Below are 13,966 nucleotides of genomic sequence, written 5' to 3'. Positions count from 1 at the left end.
TCACATTATGCTTTATTTCTGTTTCCTTTTGGTGTCTCAGAAGAGGAGTGTTTAACTGGCTATAATACTGCAGAAGCATGAGTGACAGCTTTTTGTCTTTTCATAGCTGAAAAGAAAATTATGTTTCATAGGTACTCCTGTAGGTATTGCTTATTTACTGAAAATGAATATTTTTCATTGCTTTGTATGTTGTATACTCCCCATATTTCTCCTAGAGGGAAGGAGAACAGTGATTAAGTCCTGAAGCAAGTGCCAGGTCCAAACTGTGCCAAACTTTGTCAGCAATGAGTTTCAAATATTTTGAAAGTTACATTTTTCTCCCAGCTGCTTTCCTTGCTGTGTGGAGTAAGTAATCTGCTCCTGCCAAGAGTTAATGTATTTTTTTTTTCTTTTTTTTTCTTTTTTTTTTTTTGAAGTGAGAATTAAAACACTTTCCTCTCCTCTCTTCTCATCTCCCAAAACCAAACATGCCAAGCATGTCCTCCTCACTGAGCACAGACTCTTGGTGCTGATATTTCACTCCAGGGAGCTTGGAAGCTTTTCTTCCTCTGCTGCTGAGTAAGGAATGTGAAAAGTCTTTCTTGGAGTCATTGGTATCAGGCCAAGAGTTCTTGGCACCTGCTTGAAACAAGACATCTATCCTCAAATGTAGTAGCTATTTTCTTCCTGGAAGTAGTTTCCTTCCTGGGAAGCTCCAATTCTGGTTTCTTTTCTTGGAGAAAAAGGTGGAATACCTCTGTTTCCAGTTCAGGGCTGTGTGTTGGAAGCTGATAAAATGCTGCTCTTTTTTTTGGTCTAAGATGAAAGTAAGTGTTACAGAAACAGTAATGCTGTCACTTCCTGTTGAGTTTCATGTTCAGGGAAAATGCTGTGGCAGAAAAAGGAATGTTTCTGCTCTGTGCAGATTGAATATGTGTGATTTTATATGGAGTACAGAAATTTATATGCCCAACTTAATTAAATTATCTAATAGAAATTGAGTAGTTGGTCTTTGGCTACATCACTGTATCCCACAACCTGTGTTTTTACCCCAGCAGTGAATTGTTCAGTGCCATAAACAGGATTCAGACAGTTGAACTGAACAGAGCAGAACAGGCTCCAATTTCTGGCATCACCTTAGTGTGCTTCACATTATACTGCAAAATTAAATGGATTTCTTTTATTGCTAATTCCCCCCAGGCATTATTATAGTGAAAGGTCTTCAAATAAGGTGTTAATGGCATCCTAGTAGGATTTGTTTTTTTAGTTTGTCAACTCATAGTATCAAGAGCTGTGGTGGGTTCTGCACTAGTGTTTAAAACAAGCCTGCATGCCCTTCATAAAGGAAAACCCAACAGGAAATTATAGGCCTGGTGCCAGAATTTCAGGTCAAAATCCTGTAATCTTGGCTCTGAAAGAATTCAGGATAGAAGTACATAATGAGCTCTTTTGGCCCTGAAATCCCTGAATGCACTGCATAAAATGAGTGCAATCCATTCTGCTTCCATCAGTTCTGACGGTCCAGCCTTTATGTACTTGGAATATATAATTTGGGAAGCAATATCAAATTCATATACTTTATATGAGTATTTTGAACTACTAAGTGGCTTCCTTGTAATGACTTAAATTTCAACCTGTAAACTGGAATAAGTTTGTCTTTAGAACTACTAAAAGTGATCTGCAGTTGAGAAATATGGGATCATTTCTGTCTGTATTTCAATTAGGTGGATGAATGGTTTGTGTTTCTTAATTGCATGAAAAATGAAAATAACAAAATCTGTTTGACAGTTCCACCATCAGGAAAATATTTGCTAAAGATGATAAAAATGAGTAAGTGTAAACAAATTTTAAATCCCTCATTTAGAAAGATGTTTTGTATTCTTCCAATGCAAAATGTTTAGGTGTGAAAATATGGATGTTCTGCCAAAAGCAAAGTTACACCAAAACAAATTTTGTTCCTGCTAATGTATTTGGATCAGCCCTTCTTGCATGCCTTTATATCCTTGGTAATGGAGGAGAGGAGAAAATTCAAGAATCTTCCTACTGAGGCTTTCCTCATAATGTAATGGTGCTTATTCTAGATCCAGTAAATAATTGCTAATTATGGTAATCAGGTATATATTTTTCAGCTATGGCACTCTATTCTATTCAATCCTTCCAGTTACTTTCCTCATTTTTTATGGCACAAAAATAAAAGAAATCCAGACAGATGTGTTAAACTTTGAACAGAATATTTTCTGTGTGTCTAAAGCAGTTATTGAGCAATTGTAGATTTACTGATGAAGTTACTGTTTCAATGAAAAAATGACACTTTTACTTAGGGAAAACAAAAAACTAAAAAAATGAATAACAATGTTAATCGGGAAGCCTAATTCAAATAGAAAATAAAAGCTGAATTGCTTGAATTCTCTGATCAGAAGCAGGTAGGAGGTGTGATTCTATGGAATAATTATTAGGATAAATTTGGAAACATAATTTAAATATTTATTCTTTGAAACTCATGTATGACTAAAGCATGGAGAATAGGTTTACTGTTTCACTTGCACATCACACCTGGAGGAGGCCTGTGCCCCTCCATTTGTTGGGAATGCTGTCAAATTGCCATTAAATGTTCATGCTGGTACAGAACAGTTGCTGGCTTGCCAAGAATTCCATTGTTCAACCTCTCCTTGATTTTCTTCTTCTTGTAATATTCTCATTCAGTTACATTTTATTTCAAATTAATTGTAGAGATAAGCTGCACAAAATGTCCCTTACCAATGTGTCACCTTTGTAATTTTGAAAGAAGCAAAGTGAAGCACATGATGATAATGTTAAGATAGAGACTTAATTGCTTGTGTCTCTTTCCTTTTGGAACTCAGATTTCATCTTTGAGCCAAATAAAATCTGTTGGCAAGTGCTCCAAAATGCAATTTAGAATCTTTTCCAGGCCAGTGTGACAAGCTTAATGCTGATGTGTTTTGATCAGAAGGCTTGTTTGTGGGAGTTGGAGCTTACACTTTAGTTTTCTGTTTGGATGCTGAGGACAGGACACTTTCCTGGTCATTTGCTCTCCAAAGCTGCTTTCTGCTCTCACAGGGCTTACCCAGAGTGTGCCAGGCAGGGCAGGACCTGGTGGGTGCAGCCAAGCACTGTCCTGGTGATCCTGCAAACAGAACAGTGGAATTACATGTACAGATGAAACAATGGCATCCAAAATGAATGGAATCCAAAGGAAATTCTGCCAGTGTTTTCAAATGCTGATGCCAAATCTGTTTTTCCATATCTATGCTGATTAGATGCCTACACACTCACCATTTCATTTTCCAATTACTTGGCATGGTTATTTCCCAAGAATTTCAGTATTATGGTAGGTGATGAACACATGTGAAAACAATGCCTAAATTGCTTTCATTTTGTGAGTTGAATTTAGATACACAGAATTTAATATTTCTGGGCAAAAATTCTTAATGGCACATGTGACTCTTGAATCTGTATTTTCTATTCAAAGTACAGATAACTGATCAGTAGAAATAATTTAATATAGACAAGTATTTAAGGTTCATAAAAAGATACAGATAAAATTGCAAAACAGTGCCTTGGTGTGATTTATATATTACTGGGTTCATGATAAATCTTCCAAGCTAATGATCTTCATTTACTCAACATCTTGTTCTCATAAGTCAGAATGAGAATTGGAAGAAGCAAGTTAAACATTTGTGAACAGAAAGTTGCTTCTCTTTGTTTACTTTTATAATAAAATTCTTTGTTTGTCCTTCGGTAGCATAAAATAAAAAAAAAAAAATTCAGCATTGTCAGTGTAGAGCTGGAAATCCTACTCCTTGACCCTGTTTGCCCTGGATGTGCTTTGCTGGATGTGCCAGCCTCCCAGGAGCTGGGTTAGAGCTTGTTAAGGACAGTCCTAGGGCCATGTGGGTATCAGAGCTGTGATGTTTTCATGTCTGAGCGTGGTGCTGGGCACTGAGCCACCAGCTCTGCCTGAGTCAGCTTGCTGAGATTCCCTCATGGGGACTAAAGGGAGTGAGGAAACTGCAGCCCTGTGGCTGCTCCAGAGACTGCCCTTGTACTGGAATATCTGCATAGCCACTGAATTTTAATTTTCTCACTTGTTGGGCTTTTCTAGGAAATGCCAGTTTCATCTGGAGCACTGCAGAAGTAGAGACGATGGGGAGCCCTCAGGAGTGATTATTTGGAATCACTCCTGAGTGATTCCACACAGAAGTGTAGAACACAGGGTGTTCACATTCCTATTGCAAGCTGAAATACTCTGTTTTATTTGAGATTTGCAATTATGTAGGAGTAGAGAAGCATATAAATCTCCCTACATTGCAATCACTGTCCTCTCCAGAGTTCAGCCTTGCCAGCTGAGCAGCCTGTGTGAAATCCGGCCTAGGCCGCGCTGCCGGCCCCAGAGCGGAGCTGTCCCTGCTCCATCTGCCCTAGCCCAGCAGAAAGGTGTCAAGGTTTAGGCCTGGCAAAGCCAGAGCCCCCATGAAAATACACCTTCTCTGTCTGTCTCTGTGAGATTTTGACCAGGAATAAACAAGCAGGCTCTCACTTGGAAAAAAAGAAAAGTTTATTAACTAAACTACAAAAACAATTACTAAACTACACACAAAAGAAAAAGAAAACACAAGGAAAATGAAAACTACACAGAAACACTTCCCCCTCCTCCTCCAGATCCCAGTACAATTCATTTCCCAAAATTATCCACACTCGCTCTGGCACCACCCTTTAGAAAATCAAATCTTCAGCTCATGAAGAGTAGACGGAGTCCTTCCTTGTACCACGGACTTCTTGCCACAATTAGCGCCGCCCGGAGTCCTGCTATCTCGTGACATCTTCTTTCCATGCCAAGGTGCTCTCACCACCAGGCATGGGATGGGGCAGAGGCCTGCTTTCAGGGTGGGCCTTTTTAAGGATGCCTCGTCTCGTTCCAAGCAGAGCACAGACTCATCTCTGGGACCTTTGTCCCCCCTTCTATACCCCCTGGGGCCGAGGGGTCTCAACACCAAACTCTCCTGGCTCCGAGCCTCCGCTTCCCCCTGCAATGCAGCCTCTGTATCACCAGGAAACAGTCCATGGATCTACAACAAAAGAGTCCAGCAAAATTGCCACTCCATCTTCCTCCATTCCTTCAACATCTCTCTTTCTCTCTGCCAGACCCCCTTACTGGCCTATTTCTTCCTTCATCTTCCACTCTTACCCCTTTCCTAGGAAAGGTAATGTTCCGTGAAGTTCTCACTATCCACAAGGGTTAAAGGCTCTCCCAGGCGGCTGGGCTGCTCACAGCCCCCCCCTTCTCCTCCCAGCGGTGCTGCCGGCACATGATATCAAGTTTCAAGGTAACAGTTCAAGCACAGGCTGCATTCTCTCCGTCTCCAAAAGGAGGGGGGAAATAAACAGGTCGCTCGATGCTCCTCCACCCTTCCACCGGGTCCTGCCTACCGTAGATGGGCCACGTGGCTTTCCCCTCCACCAGCCCAGCCAGAAACTGGGCCAGGGGAGAGACCCAACTCCTTCCCGCAGGAAATCCAAAGAGGCCGGCCAGGGGGAGAGCCCTGCTTTTACCCTGTGTTCTCGGAGGTGGATCCAATGCCTAGTGGTTGGGCCAGATGGCAATATTCAAATCTGAGCACTCATTGGCCCCATCCACAGCATCCCAGAAATCCTGTTTCCGGGTCAAACCATGACAAAAGGTCAGCTTCCAACGCTGCCAGAGGAGTGCTGCTCTACTGTGGTACTTTGTTATCCCTCTGGGGAAGAGGCTGGAATGGGATATGTGACTGAAACGGAGAATTTGTCCCCTAATTTTCACAGTAGTCCAGGGACGTGTATGCTATTTGGACAGCAGCTGTCTGAGTCCATTGCCAAGCTGGCTCAGTAATGGCTCTTGGTGCAATGCAGGAGAGCAAAAATGTCCCCAAGTAGCTGGGAAAACCAAGGAGTTTTGTCAGAATTTTAGAGCTGGCAAAATACCAATGTTTGATGTTTCACCATCACTGTGTAATGTGGACTCTGGGAATGGGAAAACCAAAGTGTTGTTAGAAGTTTCAACACTCATCATCTTTAAAATTCCTTTTCATTTTCTCTAATTTGAAGCCTCTGTCTCTTTTTTTTAACATTAAGAATGGCTAAAGAAAAGTGTAGGTACCCAAAGTTGTGTGGTACTCCAGCAGTGATGTAGCCTAGAAGGAAGGCTGTGTCATGAATGCAACCACTTCCCCTCCCCTTCTCTTGGTGCTGATGTACTGTTAATTGCATTTCAAACAAATTCGAATGGACTACTAGACTGCAGTCTATTATCCTAGCTTTTAACACAATGAAATCATGTTTAGTGCTTTGCTTTAAGGAGGGGAATGAATGTCCCTGACATTTTCCTCCAAGTAATGACAGAGATACAGATGGAGATTTCTGCATTATGAATAGTGGGATAGGGAAAGCATAGGGAGGAATGGTAGAAAAAGTCACATTTTGTGCTTTAGTCCATCAACTCATTGCTCTTTGGGTTAGATAACTGCCTCCCATTTATGCTGGCATGCACTAAGATATTTGCATTTTCATTTGTTTTTGTTAATTTACTTTGTAGTGCTTTGACCAGTTGTGTTCTAAAATGAGGGAGACTTAATTCTTCTTCTAGGAGAATAATTATGGCACAACTCTTATTTTCTTTTCAACTTCTTTTAGCTGATAGACAACTCCATTAACAATGTCAACATCTTGCTTGCAGACTGTGATTTTGGTAGGCTGAAGCTCACATGTAGCTGTGTTATTCTGAGTGTGCTCTTGAAACAGAAAATGAGACAGACCCTGCTGGGGCAGCCTTGATTTGACAAGTTTTGAGTGAGCAGATCCATGTAAAGGTGCTCTGCTCACTGCCAAGCAGAGTACCAGGGGAGCAGAGGAGAAGTGCATGACAATTTGTTCATCCAGGAAGACTGGAGAAGAAATATCTTCCACAAGCTGTTGCTGCTCTGTGCCAAGGATAGCAGGACCAGAGTCCTCAGACAGTCACAACTTAAGTTATGATTGATTTGATAAACTTATTGGAAAAACTTGGAAATTTCTAAATTAGAACAGCTTTCCATTACCATGGCAGTACATAGCAGAGGAATATATGGTTTAGTTTTGCTGTGAAAACTGAGCTGACAGCACACCTGGATTGCAGGACATGTTTAGATAGAGCCTCAGGACAGTGGCTGCAGCTTAATTCAGCTGCATTTTCTGTGGCCACCTGCATTTCAATTTATCTGCCTCTCCCTTTGTTGTCTTTGTGCAGTAATTCCCTTGTGTTTCCACCTTTCCAACGTGTCTAGAAGTGGCTTAGGCAGCAGACAGTGATGTTCCTCCAGCTGAGCTTGTCACAGACATAACGACCTGTGGCTGCTGGTCACTGTCCTCCTTCTTGCCTCCCACAGCTCTGCAGTGAATCTTTCCTCATCTTTCAAACTCCAGAAACTGGGCTTGACTGCACTGTATATTTCACTGTTGGTTTCTTTTTTTCCTTTTTTTTTTCCTGTAAATCAATCCCCCAGTGGATTTGTTAATATTCAGGAGCTGTCTGGTCCCTCTGTTCTGTCTGAAGTGGGCACGGGGATAGTGTGATACTGAGGCATGAATCCTGTGTAGCTGCATGACAGGGAAGAAATGGATTTCATAAATGAATATTGGCTGTTGAGCAGAGTTTAAGATTTTCATACATCAATATGCCAGAGTAACTGGGACCACTGAAAATTGGCATGAATTGAGCTTGACTTGCTTTGCAAACCAATGACCAGATTAGGAAAAGGGGAAGTTACATTGAGTATGGATGGAAATTTGAATTTTATAGGTTAGTCCATGCCTGGCCAATTCATTCTGAAGTTCAAGAAGGTAGGAAGAGCAGAGCTAATTAATTTGTGCCTGGCAGGGTGCTACTCTCACTGTGCCACTCCATTCCTGTAGCTGCTGCACCATAAGATCTCTGTCTGGTTTTTGGCTTGTTTGCACTGGGCATAGATGGAAAAAGGAAATAGGGATCAGAAAGAACAGGAATTACCTGTGTGTACAACTTTGAAAGCCATTTTAAATAGGAAATATTCTAAATACTAAAGGATTGTCTGGAGGAGTACATTCCAAGACTACAATGCATTATAAAACTAGTCCAGAATAATTTTTGTCTTGAGGGCATTACTAACAGCCTGACCTTTTAGAAGAGCAGTGGAAATCTTGCTCAGCTGACACGTGACTTTAGTAACATATTGCAATTTGGTCTGTATCTCTAATATCTCTGTAAATGACTATTTAATTAGTAAACACTTCATTAGACAAAGAATTGTCTAGCACCCTCTGTTTATTAAATCAGAAAGCATTCTCTATTTTAATTAGCATGACATTTTCTATAATCAGTTTGATGAAATGCCATCTGCAGTTCTAATAATACTGTGTACAGCAAAGGCTGATTGACATATGTGTTGACTGCAAGGTATCAACCTTCTTGCATGTTTGCATTTGAAAAAACATGAAATGTAAGGAAGAGGAGGACTGTGACTTGCTAATGCTGCTGTTTGTGCTGCAAAGCAAAATTTTAGCTAAACAAACTAAAACTTGGTAAATATTTTCAGTGGGAAAATAAGCATTAGCAATCTTCAGGTTAACACTGTCAGCAATTTCAGAAGACTACCCTGAGGCCTCCTTATTCCAGATACTATGGAACAGATTTTCAGCATTGCCTGAATTATTTCCTTCTCTTTCCTCCACTTTTTTAGAAACTACTTACTCTCTCAAGACTGTTTGATAAATTGCCTTAATACCCAATGGTTTCTATGCACAAAACTGCCTGAGTGCTTATCTCCTTTGCACAATTAGCTTAGGCTAAGATTTACAGTGCTCTGTGCAAATAACCAGCAATTAGAAATCTGTGCACCTTCTTTATAAATCAGTTTTTTTGTCAAACCATTCAATATCAGTATTAGTAAATTCTAAACCACTTTTAGTCCAGGTTCTAGCAAGTTGGTCTTGGCCTGTTTCCATTCAAATTGATCAATCCATACAAGTTGCCATGAAATAAGCCTTATTATCAACAAGTAATAAAAATCTAGCAAATATTTTGTCAAAATTTTGTTTGGCACACAAAACGTACATTAACTGTACTGTGAATTTGGTAAGAATCAGGTTTTTTACACTCAAAAGTGCTGTTAATTCTGTTGCTCCTTGTCAGTGCCAGCAGCTGCAGAAATTAATGTGAATAATCTCAGTGAACATGATGGCAATGTAGATTTACAGGTTTTAGTTTCATAATAAGCTTGGGCTGCCATGATGTCTGTCTGAGGCTAAAGAATAACTCAATGTGTATTCATAGGTCAAAAAATCATCACTTAAAACCTCTGAGAATGGAATAGACTAGGTAGAAATGCAAGTCTTGCCTAGTTTAGATGAAATATTCACAGGATAGTGGAGGCTCAGATTCAGTAATCTTCTAAGTCCTGTGGCTTTAGTGAGCCTGTGATGGATCTCTTATTATTTTCATAAACTCATATTCATCCAGGGCAGGATCCCTGCTTTCATACTTCATCAAGGAAGCTCCACTTGTTCCTGAGGCTTTTGGATCTTTCCAGGTACAACACAGAAGACTTTTAATACTTGGTCTCATATCTCTATTGGTTTGCAATCTCTTGTAAAATATCCCAGATTTAGGGACCTGCAGAAATGCCAAAACATTTCACACCCCCTTTGCTCATTCACATGAAGGACACAACTCCCTTCTCTTGACTTGCTGCTGAATTACAGAGATAGAACCTGTGTCAACATCTTAGGGCACGCAGGGAGACTCCATGGCAGAAAAAGAATAAATGTGATTAGCAGCCTGGAGCTTTTTGTGTCACATACATATCTAATGATGAAAATACCACCAATAAAGGAGGAAGGCTTCCAACTAATAAAATTTGGATCAATATAGATGTGAAACTGAATAGAACACTGGACTGAAATTCAAGAGGTTTGAAAGTGTGTGGCAGTGTGTCCTTTCAATTCAGTCTGTGTCATTTAAATAACAAGATGAATTGCTTAATTTCAGTGACACGTGAAACTAGAGTTTATACTCTTCAAATAAACCACGACCATTCAGTGTCTTGCTGTCAGAAAGATAAATCACGAAAGGTTCCTCTGGCCCAAATTCTTGCACTAGAACAATTCAGGGATTGATTTGCAGTATGGGGATGTATTTAAGGCTAGAAGTTACTCCATTTTCCCCCTAAATAATACAGGATTTTTCATTGGTATTTACAAGGTCTTGGATTCTTTTTTTGGTTCATGTGAACATACCTTGTGTAACTATGAGTGCTACAAAGGAGTTCTGTAGCATTTAGGAGGTGGTAGCATGTTGTCAATTCAATAAATGGGGGTAAATTCAATAAATGGAGGGAAAGAAATTATTGCAAAATTGATATTTTTTTATCAATTTTCCTACTTGTCAAGTAGGAAAAGTTTTGCATTGATTTCTTTTCATCTTATGATAGTTTGCCTGTACTTTGCCATTCCCAGGAACAATTTATATTATGTCAGGCACAGTACAGAGCTGCATTTCCTGCCAACTCATACCCTGATCTTAAACTAAACCCTTAGCAGTGTTGAACCTAAACCAGAAACAATAGTCTTAGTGAAGCTATTTATAAGAAATATTGCTTTTATTTAAAAAAAAAAACAAACTTGAGATTATCATGGTGCTGTATTTATGTAATAGTGCTGTCACTGAGGGCCATATTTATATCTATCCAAACTGTGATTTAAAATGTATGGATTAATCATGTCAGCAGAATGTATATTCCATGTTCTTTGCCTAGAGATAGGGTAGATGATGAAAATATTAACTTTTAAAAACATACAGTAGTATAAGAATTTGGACATTTAGCTTCACAATGAATTCCTGTTGGTTCTGCAGCTAGTACAATTCTGTAAGAGCATGTTGCTGACTAAGGTGAATTTATTCTGCTGTGACAATCCCAGAATTTTGTTTGAGTTTGTTTTCATGTAATATTTTATTTAATGTTGCATTCTTTGTGAAAGCCAAAGGAGTTGTAGAGAACCTGTTGAGCATCAAGTTGTCCTGCAGGGGTGTGTGTCCACTCCTTCTCAGTCAGCCTTAGAAATAAGGTCAGAATCAAGATGGAATCAATTCTTCCATTCAATCAATTCTTCCAATTATAGTTGTGTATAATAACCCTGTCTACCTCTTTATTTTTTTAGTGATGCTGTTTTTAATCCTCCTAATGTGTTTCCCATTAATTCTGTTTAATGTAAGCTTTGGAGGTCATAAAATAAATCAAATACCTTGGATGAAAACCCAATACACAGTTTCAGCAGAGTTGCCTCTATCAAATATAGCACTCTCAATTTTTTTTTAACAAGATCTATGTTCTGTGAAGTGCTGTTAGGTGTTAATTATATTGCCAGCCATTATTTTTGTGGGGAGAATCCTGGATTTATAGTGCCATTATTTTCTTTGGTACTGATGTCAGGATAGCTTACGTAGAGACCCTTAGTTGTCTGTCTTCATGTTTTAGTAAAACAGAATAAATTAATCGGTTATTCAATGCTCTGGAGTTTCCAAACTTTCCAGAAATTTGAGAACTATTAGAATTAGGAAATTTTCAATCAGTTGTTTCCAAGGCTGTTTTTGTGTGCATCATCCAGGGCTGGTGACTCGATAGCACATCTTCTTTACAGAGGCTTCCTCACATTCTCCTTTGCTGAAGACAGGATGTTTTTTATTCTGGTGATGTCCTCAGATCAATAATATGTCTCCTCAGGGCTGCAATTTGTGCCCAGCTGAGAGCTTTTCACATGGTACTACTGTTTGTTTCAAATTAAATGCGAATTTCTTTGAATTAAGGACTCCACTTCTCTGAATGTCTTTGTGAACTGTCAGAGGTCCCTGAACCTTCTTCTGGTGAAGGCACCAAGATAATAAATAAAAAATCCGTCAGCTGTGCAAGTGGATGAGGCTAAGGACTAAGAATTGTTTTCTTTTGTAGAATTTCTGACTCTAGCTAACAAAATTTTCAAAAAATCCCTGTGTTTATGGCTCTTAATTAACATTTGAGCAATCAGTGAAAAAAATCATCGTCATGTGGTGTGATCATCAGCTATCACATTATCCAGCCTGAAAAAAATATTGTTTGGAATGGGACTTCCATATTAATTTCTATAATTACTTTTGAAGACTGTTATGCTCTGTGTTTACATGGGATTTTGGTATAATCTTTCACCTGCAAAGCACCATACATTTTGCAAGCATTCATTTGATTTCTGCCCTTCAGGAGGTAACTAGTGAAAGTTCAAAGAGAGGTATAATTCCTGCCCAGTAAAGCCTGGCTTCTCAAGAGGTCTGACTCAGTTTTCTGTTCTGATTTATTGAGTAAAGTTTCTCCTAACTTTAGAACAAAGGCTTTCATTTATGTCTCTCACAGTATTTGCCATTCTAAATGTTGTTTCATACCTTCTGGAGGACTTGCAAGAAGAGCCTTAGGACTATGCATTTTATTTGTGGTCCTTTTAGGAATTTTAAGGGAAAGTGCTTTTTTGAGTGAGTTTCTTTTGGTAGGATTAGTTAATGAGGCACAGTGCTATAAATCTTGTTGGCAAATGACATGTAGGAGAGTAGATAAATGAGAAGGAGTCACATTCTATGTGACCTATTTGGATTTTAGCACATTGGTGTCATCTATGGGGCCAAAATTCATGGTTTGGAGCACTGCTGTTCAGTGTCCTGGGTTATTTATGCCATTTCTCACAATATGGTTCAATCATAACTAGGGACAGCTCTTTAGACAACTTCATTTCTTTCTATAAAACTCAGCACTGTGATCCAGTGTCACTGGAGATTTCCAGTGCTGGGGTTCCTTAAAGAATAAATGCAAAATAGCCTAAAGGAAGCTGCAGAAACAGCCGTGTTCTGTAACTGGTAACCTGAAACCAAATAACTGTCTGTGACGTGCTGTTCCTTTTTATTCAAAATGAATATCTGAAATATTTTCTCTTTAAAATGAGCTGCTGTTAATTCCACAATTCACAATCTGGTTTGCCTTCCTAAACAGCAGCTCTAATAATCCTGTCCTAAACTCCATCAATCCCACCCCATTTCCAGCCATGGCCCTAAAATAGCTTAGTAAGTTCTTCAAATGAGGCTTCATTAATTTTACAGAACTTACCAGAGGACATTCACTAGGGCTGGATATCTTGAGTTGCTGTGGAGTCAATTAAAATAGAGCTACATTTTTTTCTGAATAAGCAAAGGATTTTTTTTATGATAGCATAACCTTTTTCTCCAGTCATGTTAACTTCCCACTTCATAAAATTCAGGGATTTGTGATGAATTTTTCAGACATTACTGAAGATCAGGGAAGTTCTTTTGTGTTTCCTTTAGGCTTAATTTAGAAATTTTCTGATGCTTTTTGTATTGTTATAATAAAATTGTTTCATTTAATTAAATACAAATCTCTTACATGGGTTTTGAATAATCTGAGAGAATCAGCACTCTATTCAATCTTGTAACAAATAGTGGAAAATTTGGAACTTTTTTTTTAACTCAAGGCTGATGTAGTAATTATGTATTTCTTGGTAATTTTGCAGGTTTTGATACAAGCAAATGCAAAGTATTTTTCATAGAAATCCCAATTAATTACAGATTTCTTTTTTTTCCTTGACATGTGTTGGATTCTTTTTCATGAAAGAAATGATAAATCAAGTGAGTAGAAAAAGTTGCAAAACTTCATCCCACAATGTTTTAAATGTTTTTCAAGTGGACCTATTTTGCTTTAACCCTCCTTTGCTTGTGTTAGCTTGTGTGAACTGCTAATATTCAGTTCACAAGAAAATTCAGTATTCTGCAGCCCAGCATGAATCACACAGAATATGGACTGTCTTAAAATAGTCATAACTTTGTCCATCCAGTCACCAGAAATACAGACCAGTACAGAAGTTTTATTGGAATAATTTCTGAGGAGATGTG

The 13,966-nt window shown here is 38.9% G+C and overlaps 1 protein-coding gene across 3 annotated transcripts in view; it reads left to right on the top strand.

The window, feature by feature from the left end:
- The window catches only part of DPP10 (dipeptidyl peptidase like 10), a 245,255-nt gene that overhangs the window by 103,915 nt on the left and 127,374 nt on the right, over positions 1–13,966 (top strand). The gene's annotated exons all lie outside the window — the stretch shown is intronic.

This window comes from Ammospiza caudacuta, chromosome 8, assembly GCF_027887145.1.
Source record: "Ammospiza caudacuta isolate bAmmCau1 chromosome 8, bAmmCau1.pri, whole genome shotgun sequence".
Classification (NCBI taxonomy): Eukaryota; Metazoa; Chordata; class Aves; order Passeriformes; family Passerellidae; genus Ammospiza; species Ammospiza caudacuta.
Note: the sequence above shows the minus strand (reverse complement) of the source record. Positions and strands in the feature narration are given on the sequence as shown.